At 42.1% G+C, this 22,649-nt stretch overlaps 1 long non-coding RNA gene across 1 annotated transcript in view; it reads right to left on the reverse strand.

Moving 5' to 3' along the window:
- LOC139391193 (uncharacterized) overlaps positions 1-20,705 on the reverse strand; it is a 31,614-nt gene extending 10,909 nt beyond the window's left edge. The window contains exons 1-2 of the long non-coding RNA XR_011629569.1: positions 20,549-20,705; positions 9,058-9,126 (exon numbers count right to left, since the gene is read on the reverse strand). This is a non-coding gene — a long non-coding RNA (uncharacterized lncRNA). The remainder of the gene's footprint in view (positions 1-9,057; positions 9,127-20,548) is intronic.
- Between the last annotated feature and the right edge of the window lie 1,944 nt (positions 20,706-22,649).

Raw genomic sequence — 22,649 nt, forward strand, 5'->3', positions numbered from 1 at the left:
ACATCGATAGACTTTTCACCTAGACGGCGCGCGCGCACACACACACACACACACACACACACACACACACACACACACACACACACACACACACACACACACACACACACACACACACACACACACACTTAATCAGAGTCACCTGAGAAAACATTCACACTCATAACCCTCGAACCAATTTCGGGAAACAATTTGCCATCTCTTATGCATTAGATCCTACTAGCCTATGTATTATTCGACCCCCCTTCTATTCAGTATTGACATTGTTATTGCATTGGACACTAATAATAATTGTTCAACTGTTGTTTCCCTGCTCAATATAATTATACACACGGCTCCTATGCTGTAATACCCTAAATAATATTATTGTGAACAATTCAACTAATTGAAATTGAAATGATAGAAAATAAGGTAAAGTCCTTTCCGGGGCCAAACCAGGAAATTACCTTGACATAAGGTCATTACAATTTCTCGGTACAAAACAAAATGTATGCAGTGTTTCATACCGTTCTACTTTGACGAAGTTTCAAAGGTGAAATCAGAAGTCACGTTTGTATCCACATCACAATCATATTTTTCCAAACACCGAAAACAACTGATATTCAACAATGACAGGTAGGCCTACTTTCCGACGACCTATTTCCGGTTGAAATGTTAGTTATTTAAATAGTGAATGGATGTAACACTTCCTTAACTTTGTCAGTGAGAGTTAAGGCCAAATGTCTTTGGAGGAGGATTGAATCAATCAGTCCCTGTGTGTACACTGAGGTCCAGTGTTCTGGCAACAAAGGGGGGGGGGCTAATCCACGTAATTTACACAATGCATAGGGCCGTGTTTACACGGGATAGAGGAAGGCCTCATCTTTTTTTTTCACCGGACATAAATGCCGAAGAGTTGAAAAGGGACCTTTTCTGGGCGATATGTGGAGAACATTTCAGGAGCTTTGAATCAATCCCATTGTAACTTTATTTTGGTATATTCTAAAGTGTCCTAAACAGTTTCACCCCCGAGGGACGAGCCATGTCCACCAAAACACACCTGTGAATGCAGTCAGCAAGCTAGGCTAGGCTATGGCCTATTTTACGGTGTCAATTAATAATTTAAGAGAATAACACAATTTTCCAACTTCGAGATAAATAGACGCACTATTTCGTAATATGCTACTATGAAGAAGAGATGTTTTGCATATTTTAATTGTGAATAAAATAGGCTATAAATTGTGTGCAGTGCAATCATCAAAACATCAATCTCTGATTTCTGAAGTGTGTGACAAATGTTGGCTACTGTAAATTAGCACAATATTCCAATTTGTCACAGAAAACTTTTGTGGGATAAATTGTCGTATCTAATTAAAATCACACAAACGTAACAATCTGAAATATTTTAGGTTTCGTTTAGTCTACAAGTTGCGTTCAGTAGGGGTTTAGCCTAGGCCAAGGCCTACATTATTTCCACAGCACTTACTGGCCTTTGTAGTGGGTCAGCAATTATTTCAATCTGGAATTTGGTATGATAAACCATAACCGCAAAGCTTTTTTGTTTTGTTTTCATAGTTCAGCTTTTAATATTCTTGAATTAAGAAAAGGCTGTCCGTCTTAGAAATCATTACACTATATGAAATTAGCCATCGGACTATTGGCTATTAAACATTATGGGTCTGCAAAATTGCCAATATAGGAAATCCAATAACAAAATAAAATAATAAATAGGAGTTAGTCCTTAAATAGCCAATTATAACAAATGTTGAATTGGATGGAAAACAATGGGTCATACGAGGTACATTTGTTCATGTTCTAACAAAACAATATTTAGCTATCTCAAAATATGGCATTATTTTATTAGGCCTATAATGTCTCAACAGGTTGAAAAAGCACAATGTCTGCTCCAATCAAATGCAGAACTTTATGACACCTGCAAGACGTCACTGTATGATTATCTAAATGTAAACACACAAATTCACCTCAAATGTCTTTCTTCCATAGCCCACTGATGGCAGACATTACAGTATACTCTTAAAAAGGTTCTGGATAGAACCAAAAAGCTTCTATTGGTTGCTTCATGTGGCACCCCTATAGGTTCTATATAGAACCGTTATGTAGGGTTATTTCATCAGAACCCCGGGGGTTTTTCTTCAATGAACCAACAATGGCTGAGGTTCTATACGGGATCCCTTGGGGTTCTATATGGAAAAAAAATGTATGTTCTATTTAGAACCTTAAGGGGTGCCACAGATGAAGCAAGCTTTTTGCTTCTATCCAGAATCTTTTTTTCTAAGAGGATATAACATGGCCAATCGAAACTGTGACCTTTAACTGAATTTGTTCCTTGAACAGTGTAAATATTGATAGTTGCATATAACCCGCCATGTGAGGGTAGACCCCAATTGGAGCACTTCTGGTACATGGCTCTGTCTTTCTCTAAGTTTCGCCTATAACGTATATAGGCTACACATGTGATATCATATCCGTTTTTGTATGACTCACAATTTGGGTTACAAAGGTAAAACCGCTTGCTGTTACATGATATTAAAGCATGTCGTTTCTACAAACGGATTCATTGCTTAATTATTTAACATAAATATCTCCCTCCCCCTAAAAGGCAACAACAATTGAACTGTTATTTAGCCTAAATGAAAACGTGACAATGTTACATAGCCTGAACTGGCGAAGGACTGACATTGGAAGGAATGTGAAATATATTGCAAACTATTTAACCAAAGCAAAAACCCGGCCCTTTCCAGTTTGAAATAATAGCACACCAAACAAATATTTCACCTTCAATCACGTATGGACAAAACTGTCCGCAATCCTTTATTTAGCCTACAATCAATCATTCGTTTAATTATTTTTTATAAATAAGAGAAATTCCCTAGTTTGACTCACAGCAATTTTTAAATACACTTCACTCCATTTCAGATGTCTGTCTTTGGGGTTCCCTTAATTACGTATTTCACGAAGGGTGGATGATTATTTTGGCACTGTCAGGTAAATTCATACGGTACATTGGAGAATTCTTCTTTAATCGCCGCTAATCCCGAGTGTCACGTGGCGCTCAGGTTGCATCTCAGGTGAACCGGCGCGAGGGACGTGTTCCCGCCTTTACAGGCATAAAACACGATTACCAGATCATTATTCATCAAGCCTTTTCTCAATGAAATTGTACATTCCAGTTAAGATGCACGTTGTCTAATGAGTGGAGGAGTAAATGGCAAATTGTGACGTTCGTGTAAATTAAATAGTTCAACTACTAGCCCATATTTCTTTCAATTTCAATGAATAAATCGACAGTATATGGATTTTTTTTCTCTCTTCATGGATTCTCTAATTATATCCTTGTGACATGGGAACAGATGAGCTTGATTCACTTTCAGAGTTTGGAATAGCATGACCTCTGTTATTTTGAGTTTGACATCTTTGTTTTTATTAGAATATGGCACTTTTGGTGCATAACAGTTAGTGATTACATCATTAACTATTCATTTATGACACATTTGAGATTTGCTTGGAAAAATAATTATGTTCGTGTTAATGTTGCTCTCTGAGTTTGGATGTGGTGGATGTTGCCACAGAGCATTGATTAAACAGAATGTTAAGCTTAGACTGTAGCCTAATGATAAACAACCGTTTCTTCAGTAGTTGCAACAGAATATTGCAATGTGCTTGGCACCCCCTGAATTTACTTTCTAAGCATCCTTCATTTGTAGTTGGTAGGAAATGAAAGAGTCAATCCCTGCTCTGGCAGTTCCTGTGTCACTCTCCGCATGAGAGGCCGGGAGAGAACTGTTGAAGCAGATAGCATGCTCAAACCGGATCTCTGGAGACCCTGACATCAAAGAGGACTAAACCTCACATGGAGAGCACTTTAAGCCAGGCACGACTGTGACAACAGAACAACCCAATATGTGAATGTCACTTTTGTCAAAACCGAACACTGACACAAAAGACTAGAACTATTTCATAGCAGAAGGTTGAGGAACAAAAACACAGAGATCTATACTCACAGTCCTACTTCCTTGGGACCTCGGAGATTGATTAAGTTGCTAGAGGAGATGGGTAACTGACAAGTATTTGTCAAAATCATGTTGGTGAGAGTGGCTAGTGTTGAGTTTATTTCTACTCCAGAAGCATCCACATTGACAAGGCATAGACATAGTTTGAAAGTGTAACGTCTTCTACAGACCCATCAACTGACAAGGACACAGCTTGATCTTGAAACTGATAAATTCTCAAGCCAACGGCAAGATTTTGCTCTGATAGCAACACTTTATTTTGTAAAAACTCTAAATTGTCAAGTTGTTCTTTGCATAGCAAGTCCCCTTTCCCATCTGAATCCTGATGGGTTGAGAGGGGCAACTAAACCTACGATAAAACATAGTGTTCTATCTAATCCTGGGTTTAAACTCTGAAGTTAGTCTTGACCTTTCTCAATCTTCAGTTGGGAGCAGTCAAGGAAGTGGCTCTAAACTCAACCCGGGTTTCTCTAGTCCTAATATGCCGTTTCAACAGGTCTAATACTTGAGCTTGTATTCTGACACTATTTCCAAGATGAAATCTGATACCCAAAGCCCTTTCCTCTTCAAAGTAGTCTCCTGTTGTGCTTTGTGACCACAATAGTATCAGTCTCCTATGTTCAAAGCCCCATCCCTGTGTTAGCTTTCAGTTGCTGTCTACACATCTCTCTTGAAAATACATTTGAGACTTTGAAGGCTGGCCTGAAAACACTAGTGAAAATTACAAGAAATGTACAAACTTTCAATGAATATCACAGTTGATTAACATTCCAGCTGTGTAGGCTACACATCAAAACCAACGTTTAGATTCAAAGTTAGAGTAAAACAGTAAAAAAAAAAAAACTCATGTCAATTGATTTGGGGGGTGATCTTTGCACGTTCCCTCAGTATAGTAGTATTGATTAAATACTTTTGAACTATTAATAATTTAAAGCTATAAACCAGAGCGCTTTAAGGCCACAGTAACCAGCATGCACTATAATCTCTGCGTGAGAGGAATTATCCATTGAAATGCAGATGTTTTATTGAGCAAAGTGATGGATATACCATCAGATGTTAGGCTTTTACATTTTTTAAAAATTTGCATCAACATAATCACGTGATTCATCTTATTACATAACGACACAACGGATTAATATGAAGTATAAGGCTATTTGGTGTCTGGATAAATGAAAAGCCCACCAAATTCCTGGCAGAGAGATCTGACTTAGACAAAGGCAAGTGGAAAAGCTGCAGATCAACGGATACCAAGTGATTGGGAACGTTCGACTGACAATGATCAGAAGAAAAGAGCGGCGATCTCAATAAACTTGTCATTCAGCCTTTCAAGGTTCAATCATATCTGAGGTGTTTTGCATAACTATGAGGTCCACATTTCTAATCCTCAAAGGGTCTCGGTGCTACTTGGCTTTGCACTGTAGTCATTCAAGGTCACAACCCGGCAGGAAATATGGGCTGCCATAGCAACACAAAGATGGCTTCTGAAGGCTTAGCATAATTCTTCCCTAATAGAAAAATAACAGCGCCAAATCCCGTCCTTAGTGAACTGGCTTATTTGATGGAGGCAGACTCCCACCTGTGAAGCACATAGTCACCACACTAATGTGCTAGACCACTAGGAGATTAAAAAAGGTCCATCTTTGAAAAGGGGGTGGGGAATGTGGGTTCTCGGACCAAGCCAAATTCTTTCTCTTCTCTTCTGATGAAAACAACCCACAGTATGTCTCAAACTAGCTTGAGCTCTTTGAGAACAGAAAATATGAGCTGCCAAATGAATTGTAGTCTCTAAATAATACTCATCTTTGAAGAGCTTATGAGTCTCTCTTTCTGTGAAAACCAGTGGAGAGAAAAAAACTCTGCTCACATTGGCAGCAAACCTCAAGAGATGTTTTATTTTCATTTGTAGAATGATTGAACACAGCCCACATCACATGAAACTACATTAAAAGATGAGCAATGTTTGAAAACTTTTCTCACAAATATATTTATGATATTCTGAGAGTTTTAGTTGTATTCTCTAGAAGGAGGATGTACGTGGTCATGGACTACCATGGGTCCCTATAGATTCTTATGTCTTCACTCAGAATCCCGGCGAGCTCATTAAACACACTGAAACAAACAGAATAGACTATAACCTTAAGAAAGCAGGAGACCAGAGCAAGTAATGCGCCTTTGCACTCTAGTTACGATGAAAGAGAGCTGTGGTGTGCTTAAGGGATGTTTTTGTATGCATGCTTGTGCACCTGTGTCACAGTGTGTGTGTGTGGTAGGGAGGAGAGGAAGAGTGTACTGTGGAATAGACCGTCAGGTCATGTAGTCGTGTGATCTCTATCTGCCTTGTAACCCCCCCCCCCCCCTCTTTGTTGCCCAATACCCAGGAGATGGACTCTTGTCACTGTGTGAATCACATCAAGATAATGGGAGCTTGGGAGAGGATAAATTACCGCCACACTTTAGAGTGCGAGGCGTGTATCAGCCACTACAGCAGTGCAGACTGCTTTTAGGATCACCCATGAGTAACAGAGCTCCAGCAATGTTGCAGCCATAGTGATCGAGCCAAAAAATCGAAGGCTTTATGAAATCGTTACTGTCAAGAATGGGGTATGATCATCAAATCCTAGCAGCTGAACATGATTTCCTATAAGGGTCCTATAGTATGGTGCTGTTTTCTGTCTGTGTAATACAGATGCTTACAGATAGGGGATGTCGTAGTTGGATACGTGACTCATTCTGCTAGTGCTTGGCTTCCTGAGTCAGCCATTTTTACCCTCAAAGGATTTCTGTTTGTTCACTGTAATCTCCAGATGGAGCCCTTCTTTTCACTGTCTCTGGCGTAGTCACTCTACTATCTCATTGTCTGTCTGTCTGTGGCGTATGCCTGCTGCTTGTCTTATTACGGGGTGTTTTAAGGATATTTCAGCCTGCCAGGACAAAGAAACCCGCCACCTCATTCCCCGGCTATGGATAATCTTCTTTCGTTGTGAGGGATGCTTTTCTATTTGACGGTGCTCAATAGTATCTCAGGTCGACATAGTGACACCACAGAATCAGAGGGAGATAATCATTATATTGTAATGTGCTTTTAGCCTCCTCGCGAGAAATAGCCGGAATGCTTCTGAGCTTGCTGTTGCCTAATGCTTCTATCAATAACAGAATCACTGAATGCTCAAGCACTTTCAAATTGTGATATCTTCATTGCAGACGAAGAGAGTTATCAAATGTTTCTACCCTTTTCTTAATCTAACATCAGCATTTCTGGTTGCAATGCGCCTATGGGTGGCTTATTAGTAGTCTTTGTTAAGCAAAGGAGCATGCAGCCTTCATTGCTTTTCTATCGATACATCTTTCAGCTGTTGGGCACATATGCAAAATGTACACGTTCATAATCATTTTTTCTAAATCTATCTTTTATAATTTGTGTTATGGATTCTTTGTGCATCATGGGCACACAGTGCATTACCAATAAAAACAATGTAGATGCTCTTTTCTCTGCTACCAGGGTTTCCACCATTGTTGCCCATAGATCCCTCTTTATGAACCCCTGTCTGCATTCTTGACGCTCACCCCTTATTGTGGGTTGATTTGGCTTGGTGTCTTCACGTTGAATGGGCGATGACAGTCACAACGGCCATATATACGGAGTCCCCCTGGTCTGTACAGTAGGTGTTCAATGACCGTCCGACAGCAGTGTAATTAAATCAGCACTGTATGCACGATTGACCAACGAGAGGCCAGACTCCCCCGCTGTTCCCTGAAGGGAATCCCAACGAATCTCTCCCAAAACCTCCTTTTTCAGAGTCTTACACCGGGCACCTTTCCACTTCAAAGCACTGCACCTCTTAAGGACTCACGTCTCCTGGAAAGAATGGCCTCGGCTGAGATACAGACACAGCTGGTCTAATTTGCCTTGCCTGCACATCCCTCCCCCTGGGACCGGGTCATATCCGAGACTGAAGCGGCTATCTGATGAGATCACACGGAGAGGGTGCAGGAACGTAAAGGCGAGGTGTTACTGCATATCCTACCAGGAGCCTCCAATGGGTTCTATTAAAACGCGTTCAATATGCAGGTCAGGGCTTTCAAAGTACTGGGCACCCTCTAACCCCGGCAAACTCAAAGGGTATTGGTGCATGCTCAATGATGGGAATCTGGACCCCATTAATATAATGAGTCCAGGGTATTAGTATTCCAAAGCCAACTGTGAAGTCTCTCTCTTTTAAAAAAAAATCTCTGGTAGAGTTTTTAAGGAGTGATCTGCCAACTTGGGAGTGACAAAGGAGAGCAGGGAGAGAGAGAGGTGCTTGCTTCTAATCTGAGATCAATTTCCAGCTGTCAGTTCTCAAAGGGCAATTTCCAACAGTTAGGAACTCTGTCAGAGCGTAAAACACAGACAAGCAACGCAGAGTGGAACATTTACTGTCATCAGAAGAAAGCTCTCCCTGCTTTTTACCTTTTCTTCAGACCTGTTAATGTTTCTAAAGAGTGATAAAAAGAACAACTAGAAGAATATAGTGGGTGATGGGAGACATATTTGCATAATTTTACCCTGGCTCTGGTTACTGAGCTAGAGTTGTGAGCGTCCACTATTTTGTTTCTCGCTAAACAAAACAAAGCGGGATTATGTTAGGGAGCAACTCGTCTCAGCAACATCGTGTAGCTATGCAGTCCGCCTTTTGACAGAGTAAAATCTAAGTGAGAGCGGGTTAGACAGCTAAGTCCAGCATGGCTGGTAGGCTGACGTGTGTCTGACAGTCACCTGTAAGACATTAGGGAGACAGTGGAGTGGTGGAGTGTGCCGGGGTCCTTCAACCAGGAAGCAGCAGCTGCTGGAGCTAATTAAAGGCATAGTAACATAGCCCTGCTCAGACCCACTTCAAACACTCCTCTGCATGCAAGCCTGGAGAACCATCTCTGGGGTGTCGGGGCCTGTCAGGGCACCTCTGTGACCTGCTGCATCTGCATGCTGAGCCCCGGGTCTGACCTGAGGACCGGGGGGTGAGCCCGTGAGGGACAGGGGCACTGTGGGGTGCACCTGGGCCAGACTTACCTGTGCCTGGGTGTCTGCACGGCGGAGCGTGGTATGTGGCTGTGTGGGCGTCGGTAAGGGGACTCCAACCTGCACAACAAAGAGAGAGAGGGGGCTTAGGTGAAAGGTCAGGAGGAGAAGGGAGGCTTAGGAAGAACAGACATCAGGCACATTAACTAAACATGATCAGACGGACACATGCGCTGGAACAGAGGCAGAAACAGATGCCCTTTAGATGTTCTGAAGAAACGTAAACCTAAACATGTCGTCTTTGTAAGGATTTCGCTTAATGTAAGCCTTGCCTTAATTAATAAGATGGAATTCAATCTGCAATGACAACGTTCAGCCTTTATCGGCTGACGCAAGATCATTTTATAAGGATGCCGGTTGCCCAAATCAAAGATGGCAGTACAATATTCCTATCCTTCCAGTCAGAACTACTGACGAATGTTGCCTTGAAAAGTAAGTTGGGATTGAACACAGAAATCTGAAGCTCTGACAGACCCATTGAGGTAAAGTAACCTATAATATTTTTGGAGGCACGTGCTCAATCTGAATCTGTCTATCCATCACTCAATACTGTAGGTTATTATCGAGGGAAACGCATGGAATCGAAGCCGTCGTGCATTACTCACACGTTATGTTGCAGTGAAGATACGGACCAAAGGCAGAATCATTTGGACACCTCACGCAACCTCTTGACTTCAACTCCTAGAGATGTCAAATCAAGTTGTTCTTTTAATCCCCAATTCAGTGTTTCCTTGCAGCACATATCCTTTCTTCTTTGTTGTCTCTTGCTACATATGTGCATAATGAGCTTTAAGAGTCATACTGTTACACCTATTACACTCCTATTACACTAGAACCATATTTTGGAATAACAGTGGATTGTGTTTGCATCAGATTATTATTAGTTATTTATCAGTTATTTAACTGATTATCAGTTATTTAACATTTTCCAGTTGAGAACCGTTATAACAAACCAATACTTTAGTCAAAACGAAATCTTTCTGAGAAGCTATAACAATGAATACACTTTCTCTGTCCATGCTTTTTTATTATACGTGAACATTTCCATATCGCCTAAACTTTGTGGTGTAAGAAGATGTGACTGCCGGATGGAGGTGAAGGTTGACATTGGTTTGTAATAGAAAACTAGGCTAGGCGTAGCGTGGCAGAATGGCGTGGGCGGCATCTCTCAGCTTTCTCTCTAACCTCTGTGAAGTGGACGCCTCTGGGTCCTGTACAAGGCCAGGGCGACCCCCCTGCTGTGTCCTATGGGCAGGTGTCTGCATCATGGAGACACGATGTCTCTCCCCGAGGTTTCCCACAAGCCACTGCACAGCCACACGTGGGCCACCGGAAACAGGCCTCCGCCTTCACCAGCCGCACGGCAACCAAATCAAACCCCCACAGGCAGAGACACGCAGGCAGGACTGTCCATCTATCCACATGTCATTCAGATGCAAGACTGACATTCACCAAGATGCCTCTATCTTGGGAGGGGATCACACAACATCTACTGTAGGTACACACACAGACCGTTCCTTTTCACCAGAGTAGAAAAGAAAATGACAACTAGGATAATTCAATCCAACCTATGTGGTGTGGTGGATGTTCTTGTGTGCCTGCCACATGCTAGAAGGCCTAAACCAAGGTAGAAAACACTGGGTTTCAGGCCCTAATAGTTTTCTGCCACCCTGGGCAGCCAGGTTTCTCTTGGGTAAAATAGAGTGAAGGAAACTTTCCGCTTCACGTCTTCATGGCTTCATGCTCTGAGCGCCTGGCTGTGTGGGATCGTGTGCTGATCTTTCAGCTGGCTGTCGTGTGGTCTCAATCTCTTTACACAATTCACTGCCAGCCTCCTCTCCTTTCTACCAGGCCTCCGCACACCGTGTAATCAGCAGATGTCTTTATAGAGGAGCCCACTGCCATGTGCTGCACACCTGCCTTGCCAATTTCATTTAGGTGACCCCCCCCCTCCCTTTCTCACCCATTTCAGGCCCAGCAGCCATGTTGATTTGGTTCTTAATGTGCCCTGAAGTCACAAAATACTTCTTCCCTCAGCACTGTCGAGCCACAGTATCAAAGGATATAGCTAGTCCTGAGTGAGCCTAGGTGACCACGATGCTATCATCCACTACTGCTTCGATGAACAGTACCTCATTCAAGAGTGTCCTTTAACCTTGAAAAGACAAACCAATAAGAATGGAGTTCTTTTTTTCATTACTCATGCTTGTGGTGCTGTGATCTATCTCAGTTCATAATCGATGCCGCAACACAGCTAAATGAAAAGAGAGGTTATCTGACGTTAACAGGACAACACAGATCATTTCTGCTTAGGTAATTGAGACACTTTTACCAAAACAAGGACACTGCGTTATATAAAACACATCAAACGCAGTTCTGATATTTTAAAGGTAAAAAAATCTACCCCGGTATTTTTCTAAATGATAAATTAATAAACGCAGACCAATTAAAAAATATATAATTATGTCCGATGTGTCTTCATTATCCTCTGCCAAAATAATTTGATGACACCAATTTCAAATGAACTCATTTAGTTGCCTCGTCAAACAAGGCGAAGTCACAACCGGAGACTGCGGAAACACGTACATTGACAGTTTATTACACAGTAAACTCACGTTGTTATTTTCCTTTTAAATTATGTGTACACACTATGCGAATCATATACTCTGCTCATGTAATGAAGGATGGTTCTGAAGGATGGTTCTGCTCTTGTTTTGCTTGTCTCTGTGAGGTCTGGCTTTGACCACCTGGGCACCACCTGGGCACCATCAGGGCATCAACAGGGCATGTGTTCTGTCTGCCACCGTCATCTGTATAACTGGGTGAAAGTGGGAAAGTGACAGGCCTGCTGGTGTTGGGTAGTATGAAATGAGCTGTCAAATGATCATTATTCAAAGTCTGTTTGCTAAACTGGGCCATACAATTTAAGGAAAAGGGATGCCTCGAAGGACACAGTAATCGGGAAAATATTGTAAGTGAAGTTATCATTATGAATCGGAATACTGTTATTCACATGGTTATTCAGTGTCTAATTATACGAAACAAAAATATAAACACAACATGTATAGTGTTGGTCTCATGTTTCATGAGCTGAAATAAAAGATCTCTCAAAATGTTCCATGAGCACAAAAAGCTTATTTCTCTCCAATTTTGTGCATAAATGTATTTACATCCCTGTTAGTGAGCATTTCTCCACATCCCTGTTAGTGAGCATTTCTCCACATCCCTGTTAGTGAGCATTTCTCCTTTGCCAAGATAATCCATCCACCTGACAGGTGTGGCATATCGAGAAGCTGATTAAACAGCATGATCATTACACAGGTACACCTTGTGCTGGGGACAATAAAAGGCCACTCTAAAATGTGCAGTTTTGTCACACAAAACAATGCCACATATGTCTCAAGTTTTGAGGCATTGTGCAATTTGCATGCTGACTGCAGGAATGTCCACCATAGCTGTCGCCAGAGAATTATATTTTTATTTCTCTATCATAAGCCGCCCCCAACGCTGTTTTAGAGAATTTGGCAGTATGTCCAACCGTCCTCACACCTTCAGACCACGTGTGACCATGCCAGCTCAGGATCTCCACACCCGGCTTCTTCACATGCGGGATCGTCTGAGACCAGCCACTCGGACAGCTGACAAAACTGAGGAGTGATTCTGTCTGTAATAAAGCCCTTTTGTCAGGAATAACTCATTCTGATTGGCTGACTTCCAAGTGGGTGTGATTCTTTTACATTTACGTAGACAGTCTCATCCAGAGTGACTTACAGTAGTGAGTGCATACATTTTGATTTGTTTGTTTGTACTATTTGTTTGTACTGGTCCCCCGTGGGAATCGAACCCACAACCTCGGCGTTACAAGAGGCCATGCTCCAACTGAACCACATGGGACCTGTAACTCAGTAAAATCCTTGAAATGTATATTTTTTGACACCAATTATAATATTTCTGCAGCACCTAACCTTTTTGACAATCTTGTTAACTTGAAAAGATATATTTTTTCAATTCATAGTAATGATCAAAAGCGAGGTGAGTGTGTCTGTGGTTGTGTGAACATGTTCAGGAAGTAAACGTCTCTGGCCCTGTCGACAGATTGAGTTTTAATAACGTTATGTGTGTTCACAATTGTGACTCACGCTCTCGCTCCACATGCGGATTAAGGAAAAATTGGTCACTCCACTTTGCCTCAAGTTATTATATCCCCCTAAGCCTAACCTCAGCTTCACTTAGCCAAACAAGCTTCAAAACCTCATGTGTTTCTACCGTCAAACCCTCGGGCACTGAATACCCAGAGAGTTCTTAGTACAAATATAGAGGGAAAAAAACCCGTTATAATTGAAATGACCTGAAACAGCATACCAGATTCTGCTCAGGAGACTCTGCACAGATAGTTCCTCGTGGAAATATCAAAACAAACATAAAATACATAAACGCAATCCAAGGATTACAATGACGTTAGGGAAGCAGCCTAAACATTTGCATTGCAAACTGGATATCTGGTTGGTTGCAGCAATCTAAATTCATTCTACTGAAAAGAGATGTAACTAGTCATGCCTGGTGTTTTTTAACTAGCACAACAACACCTTGGTTATCACATGTTGCTTCGTCTTGTGTTGCACAACCTGAATAGCTGAGTGCTTCCTGTCTAGGCTACATAGCTTCCAAACACACACCCAGACTTTCATCCAACATTCTGGCTATGACTGGGATGGTGGGTGAAGGTCGAAGTGGATGTTGCGCCAGCTTGTGGGTAAGAGGGATGCATGGGGTATCTCTTTAATATAGATGCTCCAGGCTCCCAAAAGCTCATCCAATAGTACTGCTGCATTAACTTGCACAACCATATCTAACCATCCCCCCACACTTCCACACCCATCAGCCATGTTTGTTTTTGCTCGTGTTGCGTTATCAAAAGGCTAACTGCTTTACAGCGCCTCCTGCTGCTCCTCGGGAGGAGACTTTTCCGCCTGGAAATAGGAATCCAGCCATCAGATTAAAAGGTAATCACAATAGTCTGTCCCGGCATGTTTCACATTTGAATTATTTGGGGTTTTCTTACTGAGCAAAATAGGCTGTGGTATGGTGTTCCCATTATGTCGCCAAGGCCGTCTTTTGAAAGTACAGTTGACATGGTTGGTCAGTGTCAGCCAAAATAGCATTTTTTAAAATTTCCTACCCCTTTTATTTCCTACTCAGCAGTGAAATGAGTGCAAGGTACGAGTTAGAATGCACACACTTCCATTATCCAAGACTGATCAGGGCTGACATTTTAGTAAGTGAGCATGATTTTACATGATTTCAGGGCAGAATAGAGCACTCTGCAATCATTAATTAGTTATGAGAGGAGTATAGTTGTGATAGTGGGCCGACTGAATGCCTGACCAGAATAGGGTCCTTCAGAGCGCTGAGTTTGTGTTCCTCGTTCTCTGGGTCAGGCTGTGTCTGCCCCGAGCTGTCTGTCAACGTGAACCCCAGAGCTGGGTCTGAGAAGGGGCACAGGGGAGGGGGTAGGGGGACTACTGGGGCAACCGCTGCCGGGCGGTGCCCATGCCAGCCGTGCGTAAAGACTAATAAAGACGGTACACTGGCAGGACCCCGTCACCCCGGCAACGAGATGTCACCATAAACAAGCTGCAGGCCGTTGGCAGGCCACTTCCTGGTTATATAATGGCAACCTGTTTTTTTTTCGAATGGAAGATTACAGGCCCCTGCTCGGGGACATGGGCAAATTAAAATGGCAGTCGAAAATAGTGACGTTATATAACCCTTCTTTTGTCATCCTATAACGAAGATTGGCAATACCATGCACTCCCTGTGTCTTCCCTCTACACTTGGTCTGACGTCACCTGCCGTCATCACTACTCCCCGCTTCACACAATCGATGGCGCTATTAACCCTGTAGCACAGGTGTTAAGACGGTTTACATTGATCCAAACAGTTCCATGTTCGTTGAAACAAAGCCCTTACAGTACTCCAAGGTTATTGAATAGCTTGGCTTTGTCAGCTGTACCTGTACCTGCCTCGTCCCATTCTCCGCTGAGGTGTGGAAGTGGAACCATGTAAACAGGTCACCAGTCACGTGTGGCCCTGACAAATAAACAGAATGACATGAAACAGACGCTAAGACAAATCCTGAAGTATAGTGACGGCTACTGTCGGGCCATATGCTAATGGTGTTAAAATGGCCGAACAAGGAACACACAGGCGCCTTTTTCAACTATACGTTTACTGTGGTAGAAAAACACACAAACAACAGAATGGGAAGACGCCAGTGCGTGCTGTGCGTTATCAAAATTATAACTACTAATACGTCAAGCCACTCCCACAATGCCTATGCTCAGTTAATTAGCAGAATGTAAAATATTTGTGTTTGAATCAGGCCATATTAACTGTATTGTACAAGACAGTCCGACAGAGGTGTCCTTCTGTTCCCGCCACCATTTTAGCTTCATGTGTCTCCTTCTGTGTTACATTGAGGCGCACTATGACACAGAGAAAATGACCTCAGTAAGTATGCACTTAATACAGTTATTAATATGTTGATTGGTTAAAACAGGCAAAAGACTGTCGATCATCTTTTCGCTGGGTATATCAAATGTTAAACCCATTTTGCACTAGCGCACATTTAAAACCAAATTGAATACGTAGTAACTGCAGAATACCTAATTGAAACATGTTTTCATTTCATTTTCTTGCCGCTCCTGCTAATTCATCAGAGATGTTGGGTTTTGAAGCATACCTTTAATTATTTTTGACTGGCAATCACATTGTATAGCATAAGAAATATTCTGAAAACGATTGCTTTAAGTTTGATTTGTGAAACATACCATATTTGATTACTACCTGCGACCACATTGTTGCGTTTTGTGTTTATACATGACTTGGATTTTTACAGAGCACCAAAAATAAATATTTGTAAATATGTTGTTTTTGGTTTGTATCACGACATGTTTTCCATTGATTGTTGTATGGATGTTTTATCATTGATATACTAATTGTCTAAATAGGTATATTTTATTTTTGATGATTAAATGCATTTAGTCTCTATTTGATTCACCCCATTGTGGAAGGTTATCAGATCACTGTACAATCAAGAGGTATTTATTTTCACTAATTGAATCCCACACAAATAACAAACCTTCTCACACAAATAATTACCAAGGGGCTTTAAATATATATGCACTGAACTTAATATATCTTACTAAGAAAAATCTCTAGCTAAGAAAAATAATTTCCTTGTCTCAACTCAAAATATTATAAAATAAATAAGCATATCGTCTTCATGTGGGTCGAAGTCTCTGCTGAAAATGATGAACTGTATACAGAGCACATACATATGATACGACCTCTTCACAGTTAGTTCAGTAAGAATACACTCAGGAAAATTCATAACTAATTGAGATCATTAGTTTATAATTATCAAGTTCACCAAAACGCATCAAAGTAATATTGAAGCCGCATGACAGAATTAAACGGATCACTGCGTCCCCCACAAATATTTTTTACATTAATTTATAGTTCATTGTACTTTAAACTTTTTTTTCTATTAAGATGAATTTAATCACTTACATGAATACTAATACAATGGGTATGTATGATACACATGCATACACCAGTTTGGAGTAAATGTATATATATATTGACTTATGTGAAATCAATTTAATAATACTATCCTTGAAATTAACAATGTTACGTAAGTTTAGATAACTTCTGAAGAATGTGTATAAACATGTTGTACACCTGGACACTTCCCCAGCAGACACAATAGCTTCAATCGTCACTATCGTGGCTGCTGCTTAGGGTTGAAAAGAGAAAAACACGCAGTCGTTGCTCGCCACTCTAACAATCTGTAAAAGGTCCCCAGTATGAATTGAATTAGTGTGAGCAATGAGCCTGCGTTTAAACTAATTATTGCACAAAATGCTAGAAGCTGAAGAAACAGAACAGAAAGATCCCTAACCAACACACAGATAAACTCCTGTGACCTTGCTGTCAAAGAGAGCCCTAATGAGTTTTCATGAGACAACCAACACACAGACAGACACACTTTGCAACTTCTTTGCTTCTAGGCAACTCATTAGCCTTTGGTTAAGGTACACGCAAATATGTTTTTTAAAGGATTGAATGAAACAAAATGGTCCCTAATGAACATGTTTTGTGATAGTAAAGCTGGCTCCACTGTAGAATAGGACCTTTAATACCTATGTATTTGCATGGCAGTTAGGCAGGTGCAGTGAAACACTTGCCTATTGTACATGGTTGAAAAGTAAGCCTACAGTAAAGATATCTTATGAAATAGGCCTATTACTACGAGCATTGGCCGCTATTAGAAAACGTTTGTTATTCTTAACATGCATAGATTCTGGTTGTTAAGCGCTTTCCCCACGTCGCACAACACATGCAGATGCAAAGGCCAACGCTGCCTGGCATTGTTTGAAAGTTTTATAGCCCATGTCAGACAATTTGTTTCTGAAAGACTGAAACTACCATAGAAGCAATTATTGCAGACTTTGGGTTTGTTTGTCAGCGTTTTGTATGGGCATCTGTGAGTTTTCTTTGAATTCTTTCCATTGTTTTCAGTTTGTAAATGTTGAAGCGAGGTATCAAAAGAATGAGAAATTCATTAGCAGTTTCAAGTTGGGATCTAATTGGGAGAAGTTTCTTTTATTTCCAGTGAGGCGCGTTATTTCTTCAAGGGAATGGTTATGAATGGATGACTCTTGAGCCATCATCGAATACTATTTCATGATATGTGAGAATCAACTAAGACAGAGACTTGATCAAAACTGTCAGCCAAGTCAGATGTTTCTCTCTGTGAGATTGGAAATGTGAAACATCCCAGAGTTTTGTGAAATGAAAGCACACCATCTGTCTTTCATATGTTCATCTGTAGAGGGAACATAAACCTCTGTCATCAGGGTCCCCCCCCTATCACAACCCCTCCAAATAACAATGACACATCTTAATTTCTTTTTCAATCTTTTGTCATTCTCTGTTTCAACTTTTAATAGTGCTCACCCTTAAGTTCAACCAGACACTTAACGTACTAAACAATACAAAGGGTTTTTATATAGGCCTGTGCTATTCCAATGATACCGGAACAATATTGTATATTGGAGTATAATGTTGTCAGGAAAATGAGGTGTTGTATGTGTTTAGTCTTATACTTAAACATGGTGATACACACAACATTAATATCCTATGTCTTAAGGTAAAACCTAGCACTTAGCATCCAGTTTTTGGCGGCTAGGAGGATGAATGTTGCCTTCTCTTTCAGTATTATATTTTATGCCATTCACATGTTTTCTTAATACACTTCATAGCCTACTGTACCGTGTGCACACCATAGAGGAAACCACAAATCCTCACTATTGTGAGTTTCCCTCTCCTTAGTAGCTATAGCCTCTCTGAATCTAAAAGGAGTTGGTTTGAAGCTGGTGGGAGAGAAAGTTTGCTAACTTATTCTTTTCATTCTCAATTGCAAAGAAAAACGTCTCTCACATGATTTCCCAAAGTTAACCCACCTCGTGGGGAGAAAAAAGGGTAAAGCATTTGGAAAGCTTTTCTTGTTTCATACTATGAAAGCTTTCAAGTGCAAAGGCTCAAATAGACTTTCATATGAAGCTGTCATATTTTACAAATAAATAGGATTTAATAAAAGGAGAGACTTTTTGGCAGAGTGGTATGGAACCTCCATATTCCTGTTGCCCAAGTAAAGATGCTACGCTACATATTCTTGCTAGCATACATTGGCAACTGACTTAGAGATATCAGTATTCATATTAGCATTTGCTGAAGATGTATTCCAGTCAACCTCTATAGCAGGCTTTTTCACCTTCCACATTTATCGTGAAATGTTGAAATTATGATTCATTTTAAGACGTAAGTGTGAATATAAAAATATTGTTTGAGATCGCAATCAACTGAAATAGGATGCCGGAAATGTTCAGTCTGCCCTTAACAACATAAGTATCACTGTCGCAAAGAGATACTCTAATGGATATTGTTGCTTGTGAAGAAGGTTGTTTACGTCAGCAAATCGTTTTAGTGAGGACTAACTGAGCAAGTTACCTAAACTGTGGGTGGGGAATATGTGAAAAAAACAAACATACTTTACGGGCTCAGCTTTTGGTAAAACAATTGTGGAAAACATACGATCCAAATATCTACAATTGAATACCTTCTCAGACTTGCAATCCCTAACAGTCTACTATTACACAGAGAATGGGAAAACACCATTCAGTATATTTCCGCTCCATCTTCTTCCTGCTCTTTTAGCTGCTTACCACCATGGCAGCCATTTTGTAGAAAATGCAACTGTATTTGTTCGGCTGTATATGGTCCGCCCTCTCTCCCTTTAAATAATGATCATGTATGTATTTGCTATTACAAATATAGTTGAAGTATTTCTAGTATAGCATGTTTTTTAGGCTTTCCTCCCAATGTAAGTGGGTAGCGTATGTGCACAATGGCGTACGTGCCTCCCTGCAACGTTTCCATTTCCTGCTTAGAATGTTCCAGACGGTATTGAGTAATAGTCTGCCTCATGTCACACACGGGATGATCTCGTCCGGAGTCTGACTCTACCACCCACTTCCCCCACCGCCCCACCCCGACAACATACACACCAAACCACGGGATGTATAGACCAAGCTGTCCAGAGGTGACCTTGGGTTTGTTTACTTCAATGGAGATCAACTGAGCTGTGAAAGACTGGACCGAAGCTCTTCCCTAGCAGCTCATTTTCCAGTAGTGACTACGGTAGTTCCTCTGTCAGGGTTTCTAGGTAAGTAGGACAGTTGGTGGTGAAGTACCCAAATAGTTTTTCCTCAGTCAGCTACTCCAAACAGAGATACTGTAGCGATGGACAGATGTGTTTGAATTAACATAATTTTTTGGTAAATTAAAAGCTCTCAGCCCTTTGAAAATGCGTAATTTACATATACATTATCAATTAGTTATGGGTCTTCCAATTAGCTCCTCTTTTTCAACATACCCAGAATATTTAGTTGGAAATCAATACATTTTTAATACACTTTTTTCCCCCATGGTAACAGTTGGACCGAGGTATCATAAGATCATATCTGTTATCTATTTTGTGTCTATTTTGTAAAGTCAACTCTGAAATAGAATTCTGCCTCTGGATAAAGTAGGTAAATAAACAGAATACATTCATGATTAAATATGTCTGCCTTGATAATGAACATGCTAGCTGTCAATGTATTGCGCAATCAGGACACGCCACCAATGCTACAAGCAGGACAGCCAACCGGTAGCTGACGTCTTCACACCCATCTAGCCATCTGAACCATCCAATGAAGCCGGGTTGTCACTAAGTAATATGGATGTTGCGGCCCTACCTCTGTCCATAGCAGCCTAGCCCAGTCCAGTCCTATGGCCCTAGTCAGAATACAATAAGTCCTCATAGGTCCACTGTCCCCAGACCTGCATAAACACACACCCAGAAATAGTCCCTCACCTTGGTGCTGCTGCCATCCACACTGCGGCTATCGGCGCCAGACCGGGCCGTTGTCGGTAATGTCCAGAGTGTCCGAGGTGTGTGAGACCAGGATAAGGTGGGTGTGCCAGACTAGAGGCCCAGTACTGGGTATTAGGTGCTTAGAGAGAGTCCACAATTGCTCTCCTGACCACCTCCCTAACCACTAAGAAAGCCCAAATCCCTTTCAGGTCGAGAGTCTGACGCCCGACTGCCCCATAAATCTGAGCAGGCACCGGCAGAGAACGCCATGGGAGTGACGGCCGGGGCGGCTCTCTGGTGAGGTTTTTGGGGAAGGATTATGGATTGAGACGTACAGCTGGGAGGCTGAGGTTACACTTTTCATTCCCACTTCGAGGGGGTCTCGGCTGCCTGGAATCCAGTCAGATTTGTGGAGACTTCTTTTTTCTCCCCGAAAAATGCTCTAAATTCCACATTGGACAAGTCTAAGTTTATCTGATGATAATTGTTTCTGATATAGAACACTTTGGAATATAATTTGGCCAAATGTGATTGGAAGTACCAGGAACTTTTTCCCCCCATTTTTTTTTATTTTTACTGAAGTATGAGAAGAAAGAATGGGTACTGTGAAAGTCCTTATTCACCAAAAGACCAGAGTCAAGAGAGAGCAGTATGCCCCCTTCTGGCTCTTTTCTTCTCTCTTTTCTTCTCTCTTTTCTTCTCTTTTCCCCGGCGTCTGGAGATGTGAGGAAATGTCTTTTGATCAGCTCTGACAGAGCCTGGGCCGCGTGAAGAGAGGCTAGCAGGACTATGCCAATCCATGCAAGGGGGAAAAAATGTCCCTAATAAGAGAGTAATAAGCTAACGAGTGCTGGGTATCCGTCTGATAAACACTCTGGGCTACTGTTTGTGCCAGCACACTTTGTGCCCTTTGACATGTTTCCCCACTCTGACAGACTTTGGATTCTCTGCCAGGACAGTGGGTTTCACCTGGCCCCGTCCAATATGCTCTGCTGCTCACCGTAATGCTGCAGTAGGACCGAATCCAAGGACTTCAGTGACACTGTGCAAATCCTCACTCTTAGAGGACGAGTTAGACATGTCTTTTGTCCGACTTTTCTCATACTACACATGGATGAGCAGAGGAAGTGGAAGGGTTTTCTGTACAACGTGATTGTGTCCCACCTATAGCCCACACCGACTGACCATTCCCACTACGACTGACTGGTCCCATTGTGAGAGTAGTCTTTAGGCTGGTCAGATATTTCAAAGGACTCCACATGGTGGCTTTAACTGCAGCTCTATAGGTACATGGATGTACCTCTGAGAGCTCCTCAGTGTTGAATCCCATTTCACCCCAAATATACACATCAGCCCAGGCTGGGGGGCGGGAGGACAGCAGCAGAGCAGCAGCAACATTTTGGCTGGCTGGTGTCACCCTCTCTCTTACTCCATGGCTTTCCCCAGGAGCTCTCCCCAAACACAGCCAAGCCCACAGGCCTGAACAGGTGCTCTCCTGGAGGAAGGCGGCTGGGGCTCGGGCCAGGGCTGGGGCTCGGGCCAGGGCTAGGACTGGCAGTGCTGGTGAGGCCTGGGCTACCGGGCAAGGCAGGCTTGGGCTATGATGCGGTGCGATGATGAGTCCCAGGCTTATGATTGTAATTACGGCGGGTAGAAGCCGATTAGGTAGCGCTGAGCGGCCCAGCAAGGGGGATGGGCCCACGCCCAGCAGGGAGGGGAGTCCTGCCACGGGAGGGACCAATCAAGTGTGAAGCAGAGTGCAGACCCTGGGCCCCGATTCAGTGGGAAAAGGCTTGGCCACTGGTTCAGAGCGCCGCAACTTTCACGGATTAGTAGAGACACTATTCTGGAGTCTGAAAGGGGAACACAGCACGGAGTAGGCATCAATGCACACACACGCACACGCACACGCACATACGGCTGGGAGGAGGGCTGCAGCCGTCGCCATTTCACTATGGCAACGGCATATCTCACATTCGGGCCCAAATGAAGATACCTTGGGCTGGAATTGGGATATTTATGCCCCCAGTTTAATAGAACTGTTTTAGTAGCTCCTCTCCCTCTCTGGGAGGAAGTGTTTCCCCTTCATTGAGTAAATTAG

The sequence above is a fragment of the Oncorhynchus clarkii genome, chromosome 31, assembly GCF_045791955.1.
Source record: "Oncorhynchus clarkii lewisi isolate Uvic-CL-2024 chromosome 31, UVic_Ocla_1.0, whole genome shotgun sequence".
Lineage (NCBI taxonomy): Eukaryota > Metazoa > Chordata > Actinopteri > Salmoniformes > Salmonidae > Oncorhynchus > Oncorhynchus clarkii.